Source organism: Haemaphysalis longicornis, unplaced genomic scaffold, assembly GCF_048455015.1.
Source record: "Haemaphysalis longicornis isolate Haplotype H1 unplaced genomic scaffold, Haemaphysalis longicornis Haplotype H1 scaffold_5, whole genome shotgun sequence".
Taxonomy (NCBI): Eukaryota; Metazoa; Arthropoda; class Arachnida; order Ixodida; family Ixodidae; genus Haemaphysalis; species Haemaphysalis longicornis.
Window position 1 is genome coordinate 99,932,321 of NW_027526385.1, and position 25,156 is coordinate 99,957,476.

General features: G+C 47.7%; 1 protein-coding gene and 18 non-coding genes across 20 annotated transcripts in view; 18 read left to right on the top strand and 1 right to left on the bottom strand.

Moving 5' to 3' along the window:
• Positions 1 to 25,156, bottom strand: part of LOC144138627 (uncharacterized) — a 220,077-nt gene that overhangs the window by 37,265 nt on the left and 157,656 nt on the right. The gene's annotated exons all lie outside the window — the stretch shown is intronic.
• Positions 1,440 to 1,511, top strand: Trnag-ucc (transfer RNA glycine (anticodon UCC)). Its single transcript has one exon. It is a non-coding gene; the product is annotated as a tRNA-Gly (tRNA).
• Trnae-uuc (transfer RNA glutamic acid (anticodon UUC)) lies at positions 1,916 to 1,987 on the top strand. Its single transcript has one exon. It is a non-coding gene; the product is annotated as a tRNA-Glu (tRNA).
• Trnag-ucc (transfer RNA glycine (anticodon UCC)) lies at positions 2,396 to 2,467 on the top strand. Its single transcript has one exon. It is a non-coding gene; the product is annotated as a tRNA-Gly (tRNA).
• On the top strand, positions 3,831 to 3,902 carry Trnag-ucc (transfer RNA glycine (anticodon UCC)). The gene has a single exon. It is a non-coding gene; the product is annotated as a tRNA-Gly (tRNA).
• Positions 4,307 to 4,378, top strand: Trnae-uuc (transfer RNA glutamic acid (anticodon UUC)). The gene has a single exon. It is a non-coding gene; the product is annotated as a tRNA-Glu (tRNA).
• On the top strand, positions 4,788 to 4,859 carry Trnag-ucc (transfer RNA glycine (anticodon UCC)). Its single transcript has one exon. It is a non-coding gene; the product is annotated as a tRNA-Gly (tRNA).
• Positions 7,656 to 7,727, top strand: Trnag-ucc (transfer RNA glycine (anticodon UCC)). The gene has a single exon. It is a non-coding gene; the product is annotated as a tRNA-Gly (tRNA).
• On the top strand, positions 8,132 to 8,203 carry Trnae-uuc (transfer RNA glutamic acid (anticodon UUC)). The gene has a single exon. It is a non-coding gene; the product is annotated as a tRNA-Glu (tRNA).
• Trnag-ucc (transfer RNA glycine (anticodon UCC)) lies at positions 11,488 to 11,559 on the top strand. The gene has a single exon. It is a non-coding gene; the product is annotated as a tRNA-Gly (tRNA).
• Trnae-uuc (transfer RNA glutamic acid (anticodon UUC)) lies at positions 11,964 to 12,035 on the top strand. The gene has a single exon. It is a non-coding gene; the product is annotated as a tRNA-Glu (tRNA).
• On the top strand, positions 12,443 to 12,514 carry Trnag-ucc (transfer RNA glycine (anticodon UCC)). Its single transcript has one exon. It is a non-coding gene; the product is annotated as a tRNA-Gly (tRNA).
• On the top strand, positions 15,310 to 15,381 carry Trnag-ucc (transfer RNA glycine (anticodon UCC)). Its single transcript has one exon. It is a non-coding gene; the product is annotated as a tRNA-Gly (tRNA).
• On the top strand, positions 15,785 to 15,856 carry Trnag-ucc (transfer RNA glycine (anticodon UCC)). The gene has a single exon. It is a non-coding gene; the product is annotated as a tRNA-Gly (tRNA).
• On the top strand, positions 16,737 to 16,808 carry Trnag-ucc (transfer RNA glycine (anticodon UCC)). The gene has a single exon. It is a non-coding gene; the product is annotated as a tRNA-Gly (tRNA).
• Positions 18,651 to 18,722, top strand: Trnag-ucc (transfer RNA glycine (anticodon UCC)). Its single transcript has one exon. It is a non-coding gene; the product is annotated as a tRNA-Gly (tRNA).
• Positions 19,603 to 19,674, top strand: Trnag-ucc (transfer RNA glycine (anticodon UCC)). Its single transcript has one exon. It is a non-coding gene; the product is annotated as a tRNA-Gly (tRNA).
• Trnag-ucc (transfer RNA glycine (anticodon UCC)) lies at positions 21,027 to 21,098 on the top strand. The gene has a single exon. It is a non-coding gene; the product is annotated as a tRNA-Gly (tRNA).
• On the top strand, positions 23,058 to 23,129 carry Trnag-ucc (transfer RNA glycine (anticodon UCC)). Its single transcript has one exon. It is a non-coding gene; the product is annotated as a tRNA-Gly (tRNA).

Sequence of the window (25,156 nt, forward strand, 5' to 3'; positions counted from 1 at the left end):
CAGTCGCCCAGATAGCCGAATTGGTAAGGCATTCGAGATCCAATCGAAAGGCGTGGGTTCGGTCCCCACTCTGACCGCGTGTTTTTTGTTTTTCTTTCTTTCTTCCTTATATTAAAAAAATCTTAACTTCTAACTGTACTAAAAAATAGTGCCTAACCACACCCCTATGCCACCTTTGGCGTTGTAGACTGCCGACCTATGTTTCTGTATTTCCTCAACGAGCCCCTCATTTCCTTACTATATTATTCTGCGAAAGCCTAGCGACGGTCTCGGTTCTGGCAGCCTTGATGCCTAGGTAGCATAAGAGGGCTTCCCGCCAGTTACCCGCTCATGACAGGCTGTAGACGTTTGAGTCACGCCCCGGGGGTTGAAAAGAAGGTCCCCTTCTTCTCGTGTTGTCATAGTGGCGCTGGCTACCACCCTCAAGCATCAGATACACTTCTAGTAAATATAAATAGCCCAGAAAGTGAAGAAGAACACAGTCGCCCAGATAGCCGAATTGGTAAGGCATTCGAGATCCAATCGAAAGGCATGGGTTCGGTACCCACTCTGGGCGCGTGTTTTTCTTTCTTTCTTTCTTTCTGCCTTGTATAAAAAAATCCTAACTTCTAACTGTACTAAAAAATAGAGCCTAACCACACCCCTATGCCACCTTTGTCGCTGTAGACTGCCGACCTATGTTTCTGTATTTCCTCAACGAGCCCCTCATTTCCTTACTACATTATTCTGCGAAAGCCTAGCGAGGGTCTCGGTTCTGGCAGCCTTGATGCCTAGGTAGCATAAGAGGGCTTCCTGCGAGTTACCCGCTCATGAAAGGCTGTAGATGTTTGAGTCACGCCCCGGGGGTTGAAAAGAAGGTCCCCTTCTCCCCGTGTAGTCATAATGGCGCTGGCTACCACCCTCAAGCATCAGATACACTTCTAGTAAATATAAATAGCCCAGAAAGTGAAGGAGAACACAGTCGCCCAGATAGCCGAATTTGTAAGGCATTCGAGATCCCAACGAAAGGTGTGGGTTCGGCCCCCACTCTGGGCGCGTGTTTTTCTTTCTTTCTTTCTTCCTTATATTAAAAAAATCTTAACTTCTAACTGTACTAAAAAATAGAGCCTGACCACACCCCTATGCCACCTTTGGCGTTGTAGACTGCCGACCTATGTTTCTGTATTTCCTCAACGAGCCCCTCATTTCCTTACTATATTATTCTGCGAAAGCCTAGCCAGGGTCTCGGTTCTGGCAGCCTTGATGCCTAGGTAGCATAAGAGGGCTTCCCGCCAGTTACCCGCTCATGACAGGCTGTAGACGTTTGAGTCACGCCCCGGGGGTTGAAAAGAAGGTCCCCTTCTCCTCGTGTAGTCATAGTGGCGCTGGCTACCACCCTCAAGCGTCAGATACACTTCTAGTAAATATAAATAGCCCAGAAAGTGAAGGAGAACATAGTCGCCCAGATAGCCGAATTGGTAAGGCATTCGAGATCCAATCGAAAGGCGTGGGTTCGGCCCCCACTCTGGGCGCGTGTTTTTCTTTCTTTCTTTCTTCCTTATATTAAAAAAATCTTAACCTATAACTGTACTAAAAAATAGAGCCTAACCACACCCCTATGCCACCTTTGGCGTTGTAGACTGCCGACCTATGTTTCTGTATTTCCTCAACGAGCCCCTCATTTACTTACTATATTATTCTGCGAAAGCCTAGCGAGGGTCTCGGTTCTGGCAGCCTTGATGCCTAGGTAGCATAAGAGGGCTTCCCGCCAATTACCCGCTCATGACAGGCTGTAGACGTTTGAGTCACGCTCCGGGGGTTGAAAAGAAGGTCCCCTTCTCCCCGTGTAGTCATAGTGGCGCTGGCTACCACCCTTAAGCGTCAGATACACTTCTAGTAAATATAAATAGCCCAGAAAGTGAAGGAGAACACAGTCGCCCAGATAGCCGAATGGGTAAGGCATTCGAGATTCAATCGAAAGGCGTGGGTTCGGTCCCCACTCTGGGCGCGTGTTTTTTGTTTTTCTTTCTTTCTTCCTTATATTAAAAAAAATCTTAACTTCTAACTGTACTAAAAAATAGTGCCTAACCACACCCCTATGCCACCTTTGGCGTTGTAGACTGCCGACCTATGTTTCTGTATTTCCTCAACGAGCCCCTCATTTCCTTACTATATTATTCTGCGAAAGCCTTACGAGGGTCTCGGTTCTGGCAGCCTTGATGCCTAGGTAGCATAAGAGGCCTTCCCGCCAGTTACCCGCTCATGACAGGCTGTAGACGTTTGAGTCACACCCCGGGGGTTGAAAAGAAGGTCCCCTTCTCCCCGTGTAGTCATAAAGGCACTGGCAACCACCCTCAAGCGTCAGATACACTTCTAGTAAATATAAAAAGCCCAGAAAGTGAAGGAGAACACAGTCGCCCAGATAGCCGAATTGGTAAGGCATTCGAGATCCAATCGAAAGGCGTGGGTTCGGTCCCCACTCTGGGCGCGTGTTTTTCTTTCTTTCTTTCTTTCTTCCTTATATTAAAAAAAATCTTAACTTCTAACTTTACTAAAAAATAGAGCCTAACCACTCCCCTATGCCAACTTTGGTGTTGTAGACTGCCGACCTATGTTTCTGTATTTCCTCAACGAGCCCCTCATTTCCTTACTATATTATTCTGCGAAAGCCTAGCGAGGGTCTCGGTTCTGGCAGCCTTGATGCCTATGTAGCATAAGAGGCCTTCCCGCCAGTTACCCGCTCATGACAGGCTGTAGACGTTTGAGTCACACCCCGGGGTTGAAAAGAAGGTCCCCTTCTCCCCGTGTAGTCATAATGGCGCTGGCTACCACCCTCAAGCGTCAGATACACTTCTAGTAAATATAAATAGCCCAGAAAGTGAACGAGAACACAGTCGCCCAGATAGCCGAATTGGTAAGGCATTCGAGATCCAATCGAAAGGCGTGGGTTCGGTCCCCACTCTGACCGCATGTTTTTTTTTTCTTTCTTTCTTTCTTCCTTATATTAAAAAAATCTCAACTTCTAACTGTACTAAAAAAAAGCCTAACCACACCCCTATGCCACCTTTGGCGTTGTACACTGCCGACCTATGTTTCTGTATTTCCTCAACGAGCCCCTCATTTCCTTACTATATAATTCTGCGAAAGCCTAGCGAGGGTCTCGGTTCTGGCAGCCTTGATGCCTAGGTAGCATTAGAGGGCTTCCCGCCAGTTACCCGCTCATGACAGGCTGCAGACGTTTGAGTCACGCCCCGGGGGTTGAAAAGAAGGTCCCCTTCTTCCCGTGAAGTCATAGTGGCGCTGGCTACCACCCTTAAGCGTCAGATACACTTCTAGTAAATATAAATAGCCCAGAAAGTGAAGGAGAACACAGTCGCCCAGATAGCCGAATTGGTAAGGCATTCGAGATCCAATCGAAAGGCGTGGGTTCGGTCCCCACTCTGACCGCGTGTTCTTTGTTTTTCTTTCTTCCTTATATTAAAAAAAATCTTAACTTCTAACTGTACTAAAAAATAGTGCCTAACCACACCCCTATGCCACCTTTGGCGTTGTAGACTGCCGACCTATGTTTCTGTATTTCCTCAACGAGCCCCTCATTTCCTTACTATATTATTCTGCGAAAGCCTAGCGACGGTCTCGGTTCTGGCAGCCTTGATGCCTAGGTAGCATAAGAGGGCTTCCCGCCAGTTACCCGCTCATGACAGGCTGTAGACGTTTGAGTCACGCCCCGGGGGTTGAAAAGAAGGTCCCCTTCTTCTCGTGTAGTCATAGTGGCGCTGGCTACCACCCTCAAGCATCAGATACACTTCTAGTAAATATAAATAGCCAAGAAAGTGAAGAAGAACACAGTCGCCCAGATAGCCGAATTGGTAAGGCATTCGAGATCCAATCGAAAGGCGTGGGTTCGGTACCCACTCTGGGCGCGTGTTTTTCTTTCTTTCTTTCTTCCTCATATTAAAAAAATCTTAACCTATAACTGTACTAAAAAATAGAGCCTAACCACACCCCTATGCCACCTTTGGCGTTGTAGACTGCCGACCTATGTTTCTGTATTTCCTCAACGAGCCCCTCATTTCCTTACTATATTATTCTGCGAAAGCCTAGCGAGGGTCTCGGTTCTGGCAGCCTTGATGCCTAGGTAGCATAAGAGGGCTTCCCGCCAGTTACCCGCTCATGACAGGCTGTAGACGTTTGAGTCACGCCCCGGGGGTTGAAAAGAAGGTCCCCTTCTCCCCGTGTAGTCATAGTGGCGCTGGCTACCACCCTTAAGCGTCAGATACACTTCTAGTAAATATAAATAGCCCAGAAAGTGAAGGAGAACACAGTCGCCCAGATAGCCGAATGGGTAAGGCATTCGAGATTCAATCGAAAGGCGTGGGTTCGGTCCCCACTCTGGGCGCGAGTTTTTCTTTCTTTCTTTCTTTCTTCCTTATATTAAAAAAAATCTTAACTTCTCACTGTACTAAAAAATAGAGCCTAACCACACCCCTATGCCACCTTTGGCGCTGTAGAATGCCGACCTATGTTTCTGTATTTCCTCAACGAGCCCCTCATTTCCTTACAATATTATTCTGCGAAAGCCTAGCGAGGGTCTCGGTTCTGGCAGCCTTGATGCCTAGGTAGCATAAGAGGCCTTCCCGCCAGTTACCCGCTCATGACAGGCTGTAGAAGTTTGAGTCACACCCCGGGGGTTGAAAAGAAGGTCCCCTTCTCCCCGTGTAGTCATAAAGGCACTGGCTACCACCCTCAAGCGTCAGATACACTTCTAGTAAATATAAATAGCCCAGAAAGTGAAGGAGAACACAGTCGCCCAGATAGCCGAATTGGTAAGGCATTCGAGATCCAATCGAAAGGCGTGGGTTCGGTCCCCACTCTGGGCGCGTGTTTTTCTTTCTTTCTTTCTTTCTTCCTTATATTAAAAAAAAAATCTTAACTTCTAACTGTACTAAAAAATAGAGCCTAACCACTCCCCTATGCCACCTTTGGTGTTGTAGACTGCCGACCTATGTTTCTGTATTTCCTCAACGAGCCCCTCATTTCCTTACTATATTATTCTGCGAAAGCCTGGCGAGGGTCTCGATTCTGGCAGCCTTGATGCCTAGGTAGCATAAGAGGCCTTCCCGCCAGTTACCCGCTCATGGCAGGCTGTAGACGTTTGAGTCACACCCCGGGGTTGAAAAGAAGGTCCCCTTCTCCCCGTGTAGTCATAATGGCGCTGGCTACCACCCTCAAGCGTCAGATACACTTCTAGTAAATATAAATAGCCCAGAAAGTGAACGAGAACACAGTCGCCCAGATAGCCGAATTGGTAAGGCATTCGAGATCCAATCGAAGGCGTGGGTTCGATCCCCACTCTGACCGCGTGTTTTTTTTCTTTCTTTCTTTCTTCCTTATATTAAAAAAATCTCAACTTCTAACTGTACTAAAAAAAAGCCTAACCACACCCCTATGCCACCTTTGGCGTTGTACACTGCCGACCTATGTTTCTGTATTTCCTCAACGAGCCCCTCATTTCCTTACTATATAATTCTGCGAAAGCCTAGCGAGGGTCTCGGTTCTGGCAGCCTTGATGCCTAGGTAGCATTAGAGGGCTTCCCGCCAGTTACCCGCTCATGACAGGCTGCAGACGTTTGAGTCACGCCCCGGGGGTTGAAACGAAGGTCCCCTTCTTCCCGTGAAGTAATAGTGGCGCTGGCTACCACCCTTAAGTGTCAGATACACTTCTAGTAAATATAAATAGCCCAGAAAGTGAAGGAGAACACAGTCGCCCAGATAGCCGAATTGGTAAGGCATTCGAGATCCAATCGAAAGGCGTGGGTTCGGTCCCCACTCTGACGGCGTGTTTTTTGTTTTTCTTTCTTTCTTCCTTATATTAAAAAAAATCTTAACTTCTAACTGTACTAAAAAATAGTGCCTAACCACACCCCTATGCCACCTTTGGCGTTGTAGACTGCCGACCTATGTTTCTGTATTTCCTCAACGAGCCCCTCATTTCCTTACTATATTATTCTGCGAAAGCCTAGCGACGGTCTCGGTTCTGGCAGCCTTGATGCCTAGGTAGCATAAGAGGGCTTCCCGCCAGTTACCCGCTCATGACAGGCTGTAGACATTTGAGTCACGCCCCGGGGGTTGAAAAGAAGGTCCCCTTCTTCTCCTGTAGTCATAGTGGCGCTGGCTACCACCCTCAAGCATCAGATACACTTCTAGTAAATATAAATAGCCCAGAAAGTGAAGAAGAACACAGTCGCCCAGATAGCCGAATTGGTAAGGCATTCGAGATCCAATCGAAAGGCATGGGTTCGGTACCCACTCTGGGCGCGTGTTTTTCTTTCTTTCTTTCTTTCTGCCTTGTATAAAAAAAATCCTAACTTCTAACTGAACTAAAAAATAGAGCCTAACCACACCCCTATGCCACCTTTGTCGCTGTAGACTGCCGACCTATGTTTCTGTATTTCCTCAACGAGCCCCTCATTTCCTTACTACATTATTCTGCGAAAGCCTAGCGAGGGTCTCGGTTCTGGCAGCCTTGATGCCTAGATAGCATAAGAGGGCTTCCTGCGAGTTACCCGCTCATGAAAGGCTGTAGATGTTTGAGTCACGCCCCGGGGGTTGAAAAGAAGGTCCCCTTCTCCCCGTGTTGTCATAATGGCGCTGGCTAGCACCCTCAAGCATCAGATACACTTCTAGTAAATATAAATAGCCCAGAAAGTGAAGGAGAACACAGTCGCCCAGATAGCCGAATTTGTAAGGCATTCGAGATCCCATTGAAAGGTGTGGGTTCGGCCCCCACTCTGGGCGCGTGTTTTTCTTTCTTTCTTTCTTCCTTATATTAAAAAAATCTTAACTTCTAACTGTACTAAAAAATAGAGCCTGACCACACCCCTATGCCACCTTTGGCGTTGTAGACTGCCGACCTATGTTTCTGTATTTCCTCAACGAGCCCCTCATTTCCTTACTATATTATTTTGCGAAAGCCTAGCGAGGATCTCGGTTCTGGCAGCCTTGATGCCTAGGTAGCTTAAGAGGGCTTCCCGCCAGTTACCCGCTCATGACAGGCTGTAGACGTTTGAGTCACGCCCCGAGGTTGAAAAGGTCTCCTTCTCCCCGTGTAGCCATAGTGGCCCTGGCTACCACCCTCAAGCGTCAGATACACTTCTAGTAAATATAAATAGCCCAGAAAGTGAAGGAGAACACAGTCGCCCAGATAGCCGAATTGGTAAGGCATTCAAGATCCAATCGAAAGGCGTGGGTTCGGCCCCCACTCTGGGCGCGTGTTTTTCTTTCTTTCTTTCTTCCTTATATTACAAAAAAATCTTAACCTATAACTGTACTAAAAAATAGAGCCTAACCACACCCCTATGCCACCTTTGGCGTTGTAGACTGCCGACCTATGTTTCTGTATTTCCTCAACGAGCCCCTCATTTCCTTACTATAATATTCTGCGAAAGCCTAGCGAGGATCTCGGTTCAGGCAGCCTTGATGCCTAGGTAGCATAAGAGGGCTTCCCGCCAGTTACCCGCTCATGACAGGCTGTAGACGTTTGAGTCACGCCCCGGGGGTTGAAAAGAAGGTCCACTTCTCCCCGTGTAGTCATAGTGGCGCTGGCTACCACCCTCAAGCGTCAGATACACTTCTCGTAAATATAAATAGCCCAGAAAGTGAAGGAGAACACAGTCGCCCAGATAGCCGAATTGGTAAGGCATTCGAGATCCAATCGAAAGGCGTGGGTTCGGCCCCCACTCTGGGCGCGTGTTTTTCTTTCTTTCTTTCTTCCTTCTATTAAAAAAATCTTAACCTATAACTGTACTAAAAAATAGAGCCTAACCACACCCCTATGCCACCTTTGGCATTGTAGACTGCCGACCTATGTTTCTGTATTTCCTCAACGAGCCCCTCATTTCCTTACTATATTATTCTGCGAAAGCCTAGCGAGGGTCTCGGTTCTGGCAGCCTTGATGCCTAGGTAGCATAAGAGGGCTTCCCGCCAGTTACCCGCTCATGACAGGCTGTAGACGTTTGAGTCACGCCCCGAAGGTTGAAAAGAAGGTCCCCTTCTCCCCGTGTAGTCATAGTGGCGCTGGCTACCACCCTTAAGCGTCAGATACACTTCTAGTAAATATAAATAGCCCAGAAAGTGAAGGAGAACACAGTCGCCCAGATAGCCGAATGGGTAAGGCATTCGAGATTCAATCGAAAGGCGTGGGTTCGGTCCCCACTCTGGGCGCGAGTTTTTCTTTCTTTCTTTCTTTCTTCCTTATATTAAAAAAAAATCTTAACTTCTCACTGTACTAAAAAATAGAGCCTAACCACACCCCTATGCCACTTTCGGTGTTGTAGACTGCCGACCTATGTTTCTGTATTTCCTCAACGAGCCCCTCATTTCCTTACTATATTATTCTGCGAAAGCCTAGCGAGGGTCCCGGTTCTGGCAGCCTTGATGCCTAGGTAGCATAAGAGGGCTTCCCGCCAGTTACCCGCTCATGACAGGCTGTAGACGTTTGAGTCACGCCCCGGGGTTGAAAAGAAGGTCCCTTTCTCCCCGTGTAGTCATAGTGGCGCTGGCTACCACCCTCAAGCGTCAGATACACTTCTAGAAAATATAAATAGCCACGAAAGTGAAGGAGAACACAGTCGCCCAGATAGCCGAATTGGTAAGGCATTCGAGATCCAATCGAAAGGCGTAAGTTTGGTCCCCACTCTGGGCGCGTGTTTTTCTTTCTTTCTTTCTTTCTTCCTTATATTAAAAAAAATCTTAACTTCTCACTGTACTAAAAAATAAAGCCTAACCACACCCCTATGCCACTTTCGGTGTTGTAGACTGCCGACCTATTTTTCTGTATTTCCTCAACGAGCCCCTCATTTCCTTACTATATTATTCTGCGAAAGCCTAGCGAGGGTCCCGGTTCTGGCAGCCTTGATGCCTAGGTAGCATGAGAGGGCTTCCCGCCAGTTACCCGCTCATGACAGGCTGTAGACGTTTGAGTCACGCCCCGGGGTTGAAAAGAAGGTCCCTTTCTCCCCGTGTAGTCATAGTGGCGCTGGCTACCACCCTCAAGCGTCAGATACACTTCTAGAAAATATAAATAGCCCAGAAAGTGAAGGAGAACACAGTTGCCCAGATAGCCGAATTGGTAAGGCATTCGAGATCCAATCGAAAGGCGTAAGTTTGGTCCCCACTCTGGGCGCGTGTTTTTCTTTCTTTCTTTCTTTCTTCCTTGTATTTAAAAAAAATCTTAACTTCTAACTGTACTAAAAAATAGAGCCTAACCACTCCCCTATGCCACCTTTGGTGTTGTAGACTGCCGACCTATGTTTCTGTATTTCCTCAACGAGCCCCTCATTTCCTTACTATATTATTCTGCGAAAGCCTAGCGAGGGTCTCGGTTCTGGCAGCCTTGATGCCTAGGTAGCATAAGAGGCCTTCCCGCCAGTTACCCGCTCATGACAGGCTGTAGACGTTTGAGTCACACCCCGGGGTTGAAAAGAAGGTCCCCTTCTCCCCGTGTAGTCATAGTGGCGCTGGCTACCACCCTTAAGCGTCAGATACACTTCTAGTAAATATAAATAGCCCAGAAAGTGAAGGAGAACACAGTCGCCCAGATAGCCGAATTGGTAAGGCATTCGAGATCCAATCGAAAGGCGTAAGTTTGGTCCCCACTCTGGGCGCGTGTTTTTCTTTCTTTCTTTCTTTCTTCCTTGTATTTAAAAAAAATCCTAACTTCTAACTGTATTAAAAAAAAGCCTAACCACACCCCTATGCCACCTTTGGCGTTGTACACTGCCAACCTATGTTTCTGTATTTCCTCAACGAGCCCCTCATTTTCTTACTATATAATTCTGCGAAAGCCTAGCGAGGGTCTCGGTTCTGGCAGCCTTGATGCCTAGGTAGGATTAGAGGGCTTCCCGCCAGTTACCCGCTCATGACAGGCTGCAGACGTTTGAGTCACGCCCCGGGGGTTGAAAAGAAGGTCCCCTTCTTCCCGTGAAGTCATAGTGGCGCTGGCTACCACCCTTAAGCGTCAGATACACTTCTAGTAAATATAAATAGCCCAGAAAGTGAAGGAGAACACAGTCGCCCAGATAGCCGAATTGGTAAGGCATTCGAGATCCAATCGAAAGGCGTGGGTTCGGTCCCCACTCTGACCGCGTGTTTTTTGTTTTTCTTTCTTTCTTCCTTATATTAAAAAAATCTTAACTTCTAACTGTACTAAAAAATAGTGCCTAACCACACCCCTATGCCACCTTTGGCGTTGTAGACTGCCGACCTATGTTTCTGTATTTCCTCAACGAGCCCCTCATTTCCTTACTATATTATTCTGCGAAAGCCTAGCGACGGTCTCGGTTCTGGCAGCCTTGATGCCTAGGTAGCATAAGAGGGCTTCCCGCCAGTTACCCGCTCATGACAGGCTGTAGACGTTTGAGTCACGCTCCGGGGGTTGAAAAGAAGGTCCCCTTCTTCTCGTGTTGTCATAGTGGCGCTGGCTACCACCCTCAAGCATCAGATACACTTCTAGTAAATATAAATAGCCCAGAAAGTGAAGAAGAACACAGTCGCCCAGATAGCCGAATTGGTAAGGTATTCGAGATCCAATCGAAAGGCATGGGTTCGGTACCCACTCTGGGCGCGTGTTTTTCTTTCTTTCTTTCTTTCTGCCTTGTATAAAAAAATCCTAACTTCTAACTGTACTAAAAAATAGAGCCTAACCACACCCCTATGCCACCTTTGTCGCTGTAGACTGCCGACCTATGTTTCTGTATTTCCTCAACGAGCCCCTCATTTCCTTACTACATTATTCTGCGAAAGCCTAGCGAGGGTCTCGGTTCTGGCAGCCTTGATGCCTAGGTAGCATAAGAGGGCTTCCTGCGAGTTACCCGCTCATGAAAGGCTGTAGATGTTTGAGTCACGCCCCGGGGGTTGAAAAGAAGGTCCCCTTCTCCCCGTGTAGTCATAATGGCGCTGGCTACCACCCTCAAGCATCAGATACACTTCTAGTAAATATAAATAGCCCAGAAAGTGAAGGAGAACACAGTCGCCCAGATAGCCGAATTTGTAAGGCATTCGAGATCCCAACGAAAGGTGTGGGTTCGGCCCCCACTCTGGGCGCGTGTTTTTCTTTCTTTCTTTCTTCCTTATATTAAAAAAATCTTAACTTCTAACTGTACTAAAAAATAGAGCCTGACCACACCCCTATGCCACCTTTGGCGTTGTAGACTGCCGACCTATGTTTCTGTATTTCCTCAACGAGCCCCTCATTTCCTTACTATATTATTCTGCGAAAGCCTAGCCAGGGTCTCGGTTCTGGCAGCCTTGATGCCTAGGTAGCATAAGAGGGCTTCCCGCCAGTTACCCGCACATGACAGGCTGTAGACGTTTGAGTCACGCCCCGGGGGTTGAAAAGAAGGTCCCCTTCTCCTCGTGTAGTCATAGTGGCGCTGGCTACCACCCTCAAGCGTCAGATACACTTCTAGTAAATATAAATAGCCCAGAAAGTGAAGGAGAACATAGTCGCCCAGATAGCCGAATTGGTAAGGCATTCGAGATCCAATCGAAAGGCGTGGGTTCGGCCCCCACTCTGGGCGCGTGTTTTTCTTTCTTTCTTTCTTCCTTATATTAAAAAAATCTTAACCTATAACTGTACTAAAAAATAGAGCCTAACCACACCCCTATGCCACCTTTGGCGTTGTAGACTGCCGACCTATGTTTCTGTATTTCCTCAACGAGCCCCTCATTTACTTACTATATTATTCTGCGAAAGCCTAGCGAGGGTCTCGGTTCTGGCAGCCTTGATGCCTAGGTAGCATAAGAGGGCTTCCCGCCAATTACCCGCTCATGACAGGCTGTAGACGTTTGAGTCACGCTCCGGGGGTTGAAAAGAAGGTCCCCTTCTCCCCGTGTAGTCATAGTGGCGCTGGCTACCACCCTTAAGCGTCAGATACACTTCTAGTAAATATAAATAGCCCAGAAAGTGAAGGAGAACACAGTCGCCCAGATAGCCGAATGGATAAGGCATTCGAGATTCAATCGAAAGGCGTGGGTTCGGTCCCCACTCTGGGCGCGTGTTTTTTGTTTTTCTTTCTTTCTTCCTTATATTAAAAAAATCTTAACTTCTAACTGTACTAAAAAATAGTGCCTAACCACACCCCTATGCCACCTTTGGCGTTGTAGACTGCCGACCTATGTTTCTGTATTTCCTCAACGAGCCCCTCATTTCCTTACTATATTATTCTGCGAAAGCCTTACGAGGGTCTCGGTTCTGGCAGCCTTGATGCCTAGGTAGCATAAGAGGCCTTCCCGCCAGTTACCCGCTCATGACAGGCTGTAGACGTTTGAGTCACACCCCGGGGGTTGAAAAGAAGGTCCCCTTCTCCCCGTGTAGTCATAAAGGCACTGGCAACCACCCTCAAGCGTCAGATACACTTCTAGTAAATATAAAAAGCCCAGAAAGTGAAGGAGAACACAGTCGCCCAGATAGCCGAATTGGTAAGGCATTCGAGATCCAATCGAAAGGCGTGGGTTCGGTCCCCACTCTGGGCGCGTGTTTTTCTTTCTTTCTTTCTTTCTTCCTTATATTAAAAAAAATCTTAACTTCTAACTTTACTAAAAAATAGAGCCTAACCACTCCCCTATGCCAACTTTGGTGTTGTAGACTGCCGACCTATGTTTCTGTATTTCCTCAACGAGCCCCTCATTTCCTTACTATATTATTCTGCGAAAGCCTAGCGAGGGTCTCGGTTCTGGCAGCCTTGATGCCTATGTAGCATAAGAGGCCTTCCCGCCAGTTACCCGCTCATGACAGGCTGTAGACGTTTGAGTCACACCCCGGGGTTGAAAAGAAGGTCCCCTTCTCCCCGTGTAGTCATAATGGCGCTGGCTACCACCCTCAAGCGTCAGATACACTTCTAGTAAATATAAATAGCCCAGAAAGTGAACGAGAACACAGTCGCCCAGATAGCCGAATTGGTAAGGCATTCGAGATCCAATCGAAAGGCGTGGGTTCGGTCCCCACTCTGACCGCATGTTTTTTTTTTCTTTCTTTCTTTCTTCCTTATATTAAAAAAATCTCAACTTCTAACTGTACTAAAAAAAAGCCTAACCACACCCCTATGCCACCTTTGGCGTTGTACACTGCCGACCTATGTTTCTGTATTTCCTCAACGAGCCCCTCATTTCCTTACTATATAATTCTGCGAAAGCCTAGCGAGGGTCTCGGTTCTGGCAGCCTTGATGCCTAGGTAGCATTAGAGGGCTTCCCGCCAGTTACCCGCTCATGACAGGCTGCAGACGTTTGAGTCACGCCCCGGGGGTTGAAAAGAAGGTCCCCTTCTTCCCGTGAAGTCATAGTGGCGCTGGCTACCACCCTTAAGCGTCAGATACACTTCTAGTAAATATAAATAGCCCAGAAAGTGAAGGAGAACACAGTCGCCCAGATAGCCGAATTGGTAAGGCATTCGAGATCCAATCGAAAGGCGTGGGTTCGGTCCCCACTCTGACCGCGTGTTCTTTGTTTTTCTTTCTTCCTTATATTAAAAAAAATCTTAACTTCTAACTGTACTAAAAAATAGTGCCTAACCACACCCCTATGCCACCTTTGGCGTTGTAGACTGCCGACCTATGTTTCTGTATTTCCTCAACGAGCCCCTCATTTCCTTACTATATTATTCTGCGAAAGCCTAGCGACGGTCTCGGTTCTGGCAGCCTTGATGCCTAGGTAGCATAAGAGGGCTTCCCGCCAGTTACCCGCTCATGACAGGCTGTAGACGTTTGAGTCACGCCCCGGGGGTTGAAAAGAAGGTCCCCTTCTTCTCGTGTAGTCATAGTGGCGCTGGCTACCACCCTCAAGCATCAGATACACTTCTAGTAAATATAAATAGCCAAGAAAGTGAAGAAGAACACAGTCGCCCAGATAGCCGAATTGGTAAGGCATTCGAGATCCAATCGAAAGGCATGGGTTTGGTACCCACTCTGGGCGCGTGTTTTTCTTTCTTTCTTTCTTTCTGCCTTGTATAAAAAAATCCTAACTTCTAACTGTACTAAAAAATAGAGCCTAACCACACCCCTATGCCACCTTTGTCACTGTAGACTGCCGACCTATGTTTCTGTATTTCCTCAACGAGCCCCTCATTTCCTTACTACATTATTCTGCGAAAGCCTAGCGAGGGTCTCGGTTCTGGCAGCCTTGATGCCTAGGTAGCATAAGAGGGCTTCCTGCGAGTTACCCGCTCATGAAAGGCTGTAGATGTTTGAGTCACGCCCCGGGGGTTGAAAAGAAGGTCCCCTTCTCCCCGTGTAGTCATAATGGCGCTGGCTACCACCCTCAAGCATCAGATACACTTCTAGTAAATATAAATAGCCCAGAAAGTGAAGGAGAACACAGTCGCCCAGATAGCCGAATTTGTAAGGCATTCGAGATCCCATCGAAAGGTGTGGGTTCGGCCCCCACTCTGGGCGCGTGTTTTTCTTTCTTTCTTTCTTCCTTATATTAAAAAAATCTTAACTTCTAACTGTACTAAAAAATAGAGCCTGACCACACCCCTATGCCACCTTTGGCATTGTAGACTGCCGACCTATGTTTCTGTATTTCCTCAACGAGCCCCTCATTTCCTTACTATATTATTCTGCGAAAGCCTAGCGAGGATCTCGGTTCTGGCAGCCTTGATGCCTAGGTAGCTTAAGAGGGCTTCCCGCCAGTTACCCGCTCATGACAGGCTGTAGACGTTTGAGTCACGCCCCGACGTTGAAAAGAAGGTCTCCTTCTCCCCGTGTAGCCATAGTGGCGCTGGCTACCACCCTCAAGCGTCAGATACACTTCTAGTAAATATAAATAGCCCAGAAAGTGAAGGAGAACACAGTCGCCCAGATAGCCGAATTGGTAAGGCATTCAAGATCCAATCGAAAGGCGTGGGTTCGGCCCCCACTCTGGGCGCGTGTTTTTCTTTCTTTCTTTCTTCCTTATATTACAAAAAAATCTTAACCTATAACTGTACTAAAAAATAGAGCCTAACCACACCCCTATGCCACCTTTGGCGTTGTAGACTGCCGACCTATGTTTCTGTATTTACTCAACGAGCCCCTCATATTCTTACTATAATATTCTGCGAAAGCCTAGCGAGGATCTCGGTTCAGGCAGCCTTGATGCCTAGGTAGCATAAGAGGGCTTCCCGCCAGTTACCCGCTCATGACAGGCTGTAGACGTTTGAGTCACGCCCCGGGGGTTGAAAAGAAGGTCCCCTTCTCCCCGTGTAGTCATAGTGGCGCTGGCTACCACCCTCAAGCGTCAGATACACTTCTCGTAAATATAAATAGCCCAGAAAGTGAAGGAGAACACAGTCGCCCAGATAGCCGAATTGGTAAGGCATTCGAGATCCAATCGAAAGGCGTGGGTTCGGCCCCCACTCTGGGCGCGTGTTTTTCTTTCTTTCTTTCTTCCTTATATTAAAAAATCTTAACCTATAACTGTACTAAAAAATTGAGCCTAACCACACCCCTATGCCACCTTTGGCGTTGTACACTGCCGACCTATGTTTCTGTATTTCCTCAACGAGCCCCTCATTTCCTTACAATATTATTCTGCGAAAGCCTAGCGAGGGTCTCGGTTCTGGCAGCCTTGATGCCTAGATAGCATAAGAGGGCTTCCCGCCAGTTACCCGCTCATGACAGGCTGTAGACGTTTGAATCACGCCCCGGGGGTTGAAAAGAAGGTCCCCTTCTCCCCGTGTAGTCATAGTGGCGCTGGCTACCACCCTCAAGCGTCAGATACACTTCTAGTAAATATAAATAGCCCAGAAAGTGAAGGAGAACACAGTCGCCCAGATAGCCGAATTGGTAAGGCATTCGAGATCCAATCGAAAGGCGTGGGTTCGGTCCCCACTCTGGGCGCGTGTTTTTCTTCCTTTGTTTCTTTCTTCCTTATATTAAAAAAAATCTTATCTTCTAATTGTACTAAAAAATAGAGCCTAACCACACCCCTATGCCACCTTTGGCGTTGTAGACTGCCGACCTATGTTTCTGTATTTCCTCAACGAGCCCCTCATTTCCTTACTATATTATTCTGCGAAAGCCTAGCGAGGGTCTCGGTTCTGGCAGCCTTGATGCCTAGGTAGCATAAGAGGGCTTCCCGCCAGTTACCCGCTCATGACAGGCTGCAGACGTTTGAGTCACGCCCCGGGGGTTGAAAAGAAGGTCCCCTTCTCCTCGTGTAGTCATAGTGGCGCTGGCTACCACCCTCAAGCGTCAGATACACTTCTAGTAAATATAAATAGCCCAGAAAATGAAGGAGAACACAGTCGCCCTGATAGCCGAATTGGTAAGGCATTCGAGATCCAATCGAAAGGCGTGGGTTCGGTCCCCACTCTGACCGCGTGTTTTTTTTTTCTTTCTTTCTTTCTTCCTTATATTAAAAAAATCTTAACTTCTAACTGTACTAAAAAATAGAGCCTGACCACACCCCTATGCCACCTTTGGCGTTGTAGACTGCCGACCTATGTTTCTGTATTTCCTCAACGAGCCCCTCATTATTATTCTGCGAAAGCCTAGCCAGGGTCTCGGTTCTGGCAGCCTTGATGCCTACGTAGCATAAGAGGGCTTCCCGCCAGTTACCCGCTCATGACAGGCTGTAGACGTTTGAGTCATGCCCCGGGGGTTGAAAAGAAGGTCCCCTTCTCCCCGTGTAGTCATAGTGGCGCTGGCTACCACCCTCAAGCGTAAGATACACTTCTAGTAAATATATATAGCCCAGAAAGTGAAGGAGAACACAGTCGCCCAGATAGCCGAATTGGTAAGGCATTCGAGATCCAATCGAAAGGCGTGGGTTCGGTACCCACTCTGGGCGCGTGTTTTTCTTTCTTTCTTTCTTTCTGCCTTGTATTTAAAAAATCCTAACTTCTAACTGTACTAAAAAATAGAGCCTAACCACACCCCTATGCCACCTTTGGCGCTGTAGACTGCCGACCTATTTTTCTGTATTTCCTCAACGAGCCCCTCATTTCCTTACTATATTATTCTGCGAAAGCCTAGCGAGGGTCTCGGTTCTGGCAGCCTTGATGCCTAGGTAGCATAAGAGGGCTTCCCACCAGTTACCCGCACATGACAGGCTGTAGACGTTTTAGTCACGCCCCGGGGTTGAAAAGAAGGTCCCCTTCTTCCCGTGAAGTCATAGTGGCGCTGGCTACCACCCTCAAGCGTCAGATACACTTCTAGTAAATATAAATAGCCAAGAAAGTGAAGGAGAACACAGTCGCCCAGATAACCGAATTGGTAAGGCATTCGAGATCCAATCGAAAGGCGTGGGTTCGGCCCCCACTCTGGGCGCGTGTTTTTCTTTCTTTCTTTCTTCCTTATATTAAAAAATCTTAACCTATAACTGTACTAAAAAATTGAGCCTAACCACACCCCTATGCCACCTTTGGCGTTGTACACTGCCGACCTATGTTTCTGTATTTCCTCAACGAGCCCCTCATTTCCTTACAATATTATTCTGCGAAAGCCTAGCGAGGGTCTCGGTTCTGGCAGCCTTGATGCCTAGATAGCATAAGAGGGCTTCCCGCCAGTTACCCGCTCATGACAGGCTGTAGACGTTTGAATCACGCCCCGGGGGTTGAAAAGAAGGTCCCCTTCTCCCCGTGTAGTCATAGTGGCGCTGGCTACCACCCTCAAGCGTCAGATACACTTCTAGTAAATATAAATAGCCCAGAAAGTGAAGGAGAACACAGTCGCCCAGATAGCCGAATTGGTAAGGCATTCGAGATCCAATCGAAAGGCGAGGGTTCGGTCCCCACTCTGGGCGCGTGTTTTTCTTTCTTTCTTTCTTTCTTTCTTCCTTATATTAAAAAAAATCTTAACTTCTAACTGTACTAAAAATAGAGCCTAACCACACCCCTATGCCACCTTTGGTGTTGTAGACTGCCGACCTATGTTTCTGTATTTCCTCAACGAGCCCCTCATTTCCTTACTATATTATTCTGCGAAAGCCTAGCGATGGTCTCGGTTCTGGAGGCCTTGATGCCTAGGTAGCATAAGAGGGGTTCCCGCCAGTTACCCGCTCATGACAGGCTGTAGACGTTTGAGTCACGCCCCGGGGTTGAAAAGAAGGTCCTCTTCTCCCCGTGTAGTCATACTGGCGCTGGCTACCACCCTCAAGCGTCAGATACACTTCTAGTAAATATAAATAGCCCAGAAAGTGAAGGAGAACACAGTCGCCAGATAGCCGAATTGGTAGGGCATTCGAGATCCAATCGAAAGGCGTGGGTTCGTTCCCCACTCTGGGCGCGTGTTTTTCTTTTTTTCTTTCTTCCTTATATTACGAAAAAATCTTAACTTCTAACTGTACTAAAAAATAGAGCCTAACCACACCCCTATGCCACTTTTGGCGTTGTATACAGCCGACCTATGTTTCTGTATTTCCTCAACGAGCCCCTCATTTCCTTACTATATTATTCTGCGAAAGCCTAGCGAGGGTCTCGGTTCTGGCAGCCTTGATGCCTAGGTAGCATAAGAGGGCTTCCCGCCAGTTACCCGCTCATGACAGGCTGTAGACGTTTGAGTCACGCCCCGGGGGTTGAAAAGAAGGTCCCCTTCTCCTCGTGTAGTCATAGTGGCGCTGGCTACCACCCTCAAGCGTCAGATACACTTCTAGTAAATATAAATAGCCCAGAAAGTGAAGGAGAACACAGTCGCCCAGATAGCCGAATTGGTAAGGCATTCGAGATCCAATCGAAAGGCGTGGGTTCGGTCCCCACTCTGGGCGCGTGTTTTTCTTCCTTTGTTTCTTTCTTCCTTATATTAAAAAAAATCTTATCTTCTAATTGTACTAAAAAATAGAGCCTAACCACACCCCTATGCCACCTTTGGCGTTGTAGACTGCCGACCTATGTTTCTGTATTTCCTCAACGAGCCCCTCATTTCCTTACTATATTATTCTGCGAAAGCCTAGCGAGGGTCTCGGTTCTGGCAGCCTTGATGCCTAGGTAGCATAAGAGGGCTTCCCGCCAGTTACCCGCTCATGACAGGCTGCAGACGTTTGAGTCACGCCCCGGGGGTTGAAAAGAAGGTCCCCTTCTCCTCGTGTAGTCATAGTGGCGCTGGCTACCACCCTCAAGCGTCAGATACACTTCTAGTAAATATAAATAGCCCAGAAAATGAAGGAGAACACAGTCGCCCTGATAGCCGAATTGGTAAGGCATTCGAGATCCAATCGAAAGGCGTGGGTTCGGTCCCCACTCTGACCGCGTGTTTTTTTTTTCTTTCTTTCTTTCTTCCTTATATTAAAAAAATCTTAACTTCTAACTGTACTAAAAAATAGAGCCTGACCACACCCCTATGCCACCTTTGGCGTTGTAGACTGCCGACCTATGTTTCTGTATTTCCTCAACGAGCCCCTCATTATTATTCTGCGAAAGCCTAGCCAGGGTCTCGGTTCTGGCAGCCTTGATGCCTACGTAGCATAAGAGGGCTTCCCGCCAGTTACCCGCTCATGACAGGCTGTAGACGTTTGAGTCATGCCCCGGGGGTTGAAAAGAAGGTCCCCTTCTCCCCGTGTAGTCATAGTGGCGCTGGCTACCACCCTCAAGCGTAAGATACACTTCTAGTAAATATATATAGCCCAGAAAGTGAAGGAGAACACAGTCGCCCAGATAGCCGAATTGGTAAGGCATTCGAGATCCAATCGAAAGGCGTGGGTTCGGTACCCACTCTGGGCGCGTGTTTTTCTTTCTTTCTTTCTTTCTGCCTTGTATTTAAAAAATCCTAACTTCTAACTGTACTAAAAAATAGAGCCTAACCACACCCCTATGCCACCTTTGGCGCTGTAGACTGCCGACCTATTTTTCTGTATTTCCTCAACGAGCCCCTCATTTCCTTACTACATTATTCTGCGAAAGCCTAGCGAGGGTCTCGGTTCTGGCAGCCTTGATGCCTAGGTAGCATAAGAGGGCTTTCCGCCAGTTACCCGCTCATGAAAGGCTGTAGATGTTTAAGTCACGCCCCGGGGGTTGAAAAGAAGGTCCCCTTCTCCCCGTGTAGTCATAATGGCGCTGGCTACCACCCTCAAGCATCAGATACACTTCTAGTAAATAAAAATATCCCAGAAAGTGAAGAACACAGTCGCCCAGATAGCCGAATTAGTAAGGCATTCGAGATCCAATCGAAAGGCGTGGGTTCGGTCCTTACTCTGGGCGCGTGTTTTTCTTCCTTTCTTTCTTTCTTCATCATATTAAAAAATCTTAACTTCTAACTGTACTAAAAAATAGAGCCTAACCACTCCCCTATGCCACCTTTGGCGTTGTAGACTGCCGACCTATGTTTCTGTATTTCCTCAACGAGCCCCTCATTTCCTTACTATATTATTCTGCGAAAGCCTAGCGAGGGTCTCGGTTCTGGCAGCCTTGATGCCTAGGTAGCATAAGAGGGCTTCCCACCAGTTACCCGCACATGACAGGCTGTAGACGTTTTAGTCACGCCCCGGGGTTGAAAAGAAGGTCCCCTTCTTCCCGTGAAGTCATAGTGGCGCTGGCTACCACCCTCAAGCGTCAGATACACTTCTAGTAAATATAAATAGCCAAGAAAGTGAAGGAGAACACAGTCGCCCAGATAACCGAATTGGTAAGGCATTCGAGATCCAATCGAAAGTCGTGGGTTCGGTCCCCAGTCTGGGCGCGTGTTTTTCTTTCTTTCTTTCATCCTTATATTAAAAAAATCTTAACTGTACTAAAAAATAGAGCCTAACCACACCCCTATGCCACCTTTGGCGTTGTAGACTGCCGACCTATGTTTCTGTATTTCCTCAACGAGCCCCTCATTTCCTTACTATATTATTCTGCGAAAGCCTAGCGAGGGTCTCGGTTCTGGCAGCCTTGATGCCTAGGTAGCATAAGAGGGCTTCCCGCCAGTTACCCGCTCATGACAGGCTGTAGACGTTTGAGTCACTCCCCGGAGGTTGAAAAGAAGGTCCCCTTCTCCCCGTGTAGTCATAGTGGCGCTGGCTACCACCATCAAGCGTAAGATACACTTCTAGTAAATATATATAGCCCAGAAAGTGAAGGAGAACACAGTCGCCCAGATAGCCGAATTGGTAAGGCATTCGAGATCCAATCGAAAGGCGTGGGTTCGGTACCCACTCTGGGCGCGTGTTTTTCTTTCTTTCTTTCTTTCTGCCTTGTATTTAAAAAATCCTAACTTCTAACTGTACTAAAAAATAGAGCCTAACCACACCCCTATGCCACCTTTGGCGCTGTAGACTGCCGACCTATGTTTCTGTATTTCCTCAACGAGCCCCTCATTTCCTTACTACATTACTCTGCGAAAGCCTAGCGAGGGTCTCGGTTCTGGCAGCCTTGATGCCTAGGTAGCATAGCATGGTAGCCTAGGTAGCATAGCATGTTTCTGTATTTCCTCAACGAGCCCCTCATTTCCTTACTATATTATTCTGCGAAAGCCTAGCGAGGGTCTCGGTTCTGGCAGCCTTGATGTCTAGGTAGCATAAGAGGGCTTCCCGCCAGTTACCCGCTCATGACAGGCTGTAGACGTTTCAGTCACGCCCCGGGGGTTGAAAAGAAGGTCCCCTTCTTCCCGTGTAGTCATAGTGGCGCTGGCTACCACCCTCAAACGTCAGATACACTTCTAGTAAATATAAATAGCCAAGAAAGTGAAGGAGAACACAGTCGCCCAGATAACCGAACGGGTAAGGCATTCAAGATCCAATCGAAAGTCGTGGGTTCGGTCCCCAGTCTGGGCGCGTGTTTTTCTTTCTTCCTTTCATCCTTATATTAAAAAAATCTTAACTGTACTAAAAAATAGAGCCTAACCACACCCCTATGCCACCTTTGGCGTTGTAGACTGCCGACCTATGTTTCTGTATTTCCTCAACGAGCCCCTCATTTCCTTACTATATTATTCTGCGAAAGCCTAGCGAGGGTCTCGGTTCTGGCAGCCTTGATGCCTAGGTAGCATAAGAGGCCTTCCCGCCAGTTACCCGCTCATGACAGGCTGTAGACGTTTGAGTCACACCCCGGGGTTGAAAAGAAGGTCCCCTTCTCCCCGTGTAGTCATAATGGCGCTGGCTACCACCCTCAAGCGTCAGATACACTTCTAGTAAATATAAATAGCCCAGAAAGTGAACGAGAACACAGTCGCCCAGATAGCCGAATTGGTAAGGCATTCGAGATCCAATCGAAAGGCGTGGGTTCGGTCCCCACTCTGACCGCGTGTTTTTTTTTCTTTCTTTCTTTCTTCCTTATATTAAAAAAATCTCAACTTCTAACTGTACTAAAAAAAAAGCCTAACCACACCCCTATGCCACCTTTGCGTTGTACACTGCCGACCTATGTTTCTGTATTTCCTCAACGAGCCCCTCATTTCCTTACTATATAATTCTGCGAAAGCCTAGCGAGGGTCTCGGTTCTGGCAGCCTTGATGCCTAGGTAGCATTAGAGGGCTTCCCGCCAGTTACCCGCTCATGACAGGCTGTAGACGTTTGAGTCACGCCCCGGGGTTGAAAAGAAGGTCCTCTTCTCCCCGTGTAGTCATACTGGCGCTGGCTACCACCCTCAAGCGTCAGATACACTTCTAGTAAATATAAATAGCCCAGAAAGTGAAGGAGAACACAGTCGCCAGATAGCCGAATTGGTAGGGCATCCGAGATCCAATCGAAAGGCGTGGGTTCGGTCCCCACTCTGGGCGCGTGTTTTTCTTTTTTTCTTTCTTCCTTATATTACGAAAAAATCTTAACTTCTAACTGTACTAAAAAAAAAAGCCTAACCACACCCCTATGCCACCTTTGGCGTTGTATACTGCCGACCTATGTTTCTGTATTTCCTCAACGAGCCCCTCATTTCCTTACTATATTATTCTGCGAAAGCCTAGCGAGGGTCTCGGTTCTGGCAGCCTTGATGCCTAGGTAGCATAAGAGGGCTTCCCGCCAGTTACCCGCTCATGACAGGCTGTAGACGTTTGAGTCACGCCCCGGGGGTTGAAAAGAAGCTCCCCTTCTCCTCGTGTAGTCATAGTGGCGCTGGCTACCACCCTCAAGCGTCAGATACACTTCTAGTAAATATAAATAGCCCAGAAAGTGAAGGAGAACACAGTCGCCCAGATAGCCGAATTGGTAAGGCATTCGAGATCCAATCGAAAGGCGTGGGTTCGGTCCCCACTCTGGGCGCGTGTTTTTCTTCCTTTGTTTCTTTCTTCCTTATATTAAAAAAATCTTATCTTCTAATTGTACTAAAAAATAGAGCCTAACCACACCCCTATGCCACCTTTGGCGTTGTAGACTGCCGACCTATGTTTCTGTATTTCCTCAACGAGCCCCTCATTTCCTTACTATATTATTCTGCGAAAGCCTAGCGAGGGTCTCGGTTCTGGCAGCCTTGATGCCTAGGTAGCATAAGAGGGCTTCCCGCCAGTTACGAGCTCATGACAGGCTGCAGACGTTTGAGTCACGCCCCGGGGGTTGAAAAGAAGGTCCCCTTCTTCCCGTGTAGTCATAGTGGCGCTGGCTACAACCCTCAAGCGTCAGATACACTTCTAGTAAATATAAATAGCCCAGAAAATGAAGGAGAACACAGTCGCCCTGATAGCCGAATTGGTAAGGCATTCGAGATCCAATCGAAAGGCGTGGGTTCGGTCCCCACTCTGACCGCGTGTTTTTTTTTTTCTTTCTTTCTTTCTTCCTTATATTAAAAAAATCTTAACTTCTAACTGTACTAAAAAATAGAGCCTGACCACACCCCTATGCCACCTTTGGCGTTGTAGACTGCCGACCTATGTTTCTGTATTTCCTCAACGAGCCCCTCATTATTATTCTGCGAAAGCCTAGCCAGGGTCTCGGTTCTGGCAGCCTTGATGCCTACGTAGCATAAGAGGGCTTCCCGCCAGTTACCCGCTCATGACAGGCTGTAGACGTTTGAGTCATGCCCCGGGGGTTGAAAAGAAGGTCCCCTTCTCCCCGTGTAGTCATAGTGGCGCTGGCTACCACCCTCAAGCGTAAGATACACTTCTAGTAAATATATATAGCCCAGAAAGTGAAGGAGAACACAGTCGCCCAGATAGCCGAATTGGTAAGGCATTCGAGATCCAATCGAAAGGCGTGGGTTTGGTACCCACTCTGGGGGCGTGTTTTTCTTTCTTTCTTTCTTTCTGCCTTGTATTAAAAAAATCCTAACTTCTAACTGTACTAAAAAGTAGAGCCTAACCACACCCCTATGCCACCTTTGGCGCTGTAGACTGCCGACCTATGTTTCTGTATTTCCTCAACGAGCCCCTCATTTCCTTACTACATTATTCTGCGAAAGCCTAGCGAGGGTCTCGGTTCTGGCAGCCTTGATGCCTAGGTAGCATAAGAGGGCTTCCCGCCAGTTACCCGCTCATGAAAGGCTGTAGATGTTTATGTCACGCCCCGGGGGTTGAAAAGAAGGTCCCCTTCTCCCCGTGTAGTCATAATGGCGCTGGCTACCACCCTCAAGCATCAGATACACTTCTAGTAAATAAAAATATCCCAGAAAGTGAAGAACACAGTCGCCCAGATAGCCGAATTAGTAAGGCATTCGAGATCCAATCGAAAGGCGTGGGTTCGGTCCTTACTCTGGGCGCGTGTTTTTCTTCCTTTCTTTCTTTCTTCATCATATTAAAAAAATCTTAACTTCTAACTGTACTAAAAAATAGAGCCTAACCACTCCCCTATGCCACCTTTGGCGTTGTAGACTGCCGACCTATGTTTCTGTATTTCCTCAACGAGCCCCTCATTTCCTTACTATATTATTCTGCGAAAGCCTAGCGAGGGTCTCGGTTCTGGCAGCCTTGATGCCTAGGTAGCATAAGAGGGCTTCCCACCAGTTACCCGCACATGACAGGCTGTAGACGTTTTAGTCACGCCCCGGGGTTGAAAAGAAGGTCCCCTTCTTCCCGTGAAGTCATAGTGGCGCTGGCTACCACCCTCAAGCGTCAGATACACTTCTAGTAAATATAAATAGCCAAGAAAGTGAAGGAGAACACAGTCGCCCAGATAACCGAATTGGTAAGGCATTCGAGATCCAATCGAAAGTCGTGGGTTCGGTCCCCAGTCTGGGCGCGTGTTTTTCTTTCTTTCTTTCATCCTTATATTAAAAAAAATCTTAACTGTACTAAAAAATAGAGCCTAACCACACCCCTATGCCACCTTTGGCGTTGTAGACTGCCGACCTATGTTTC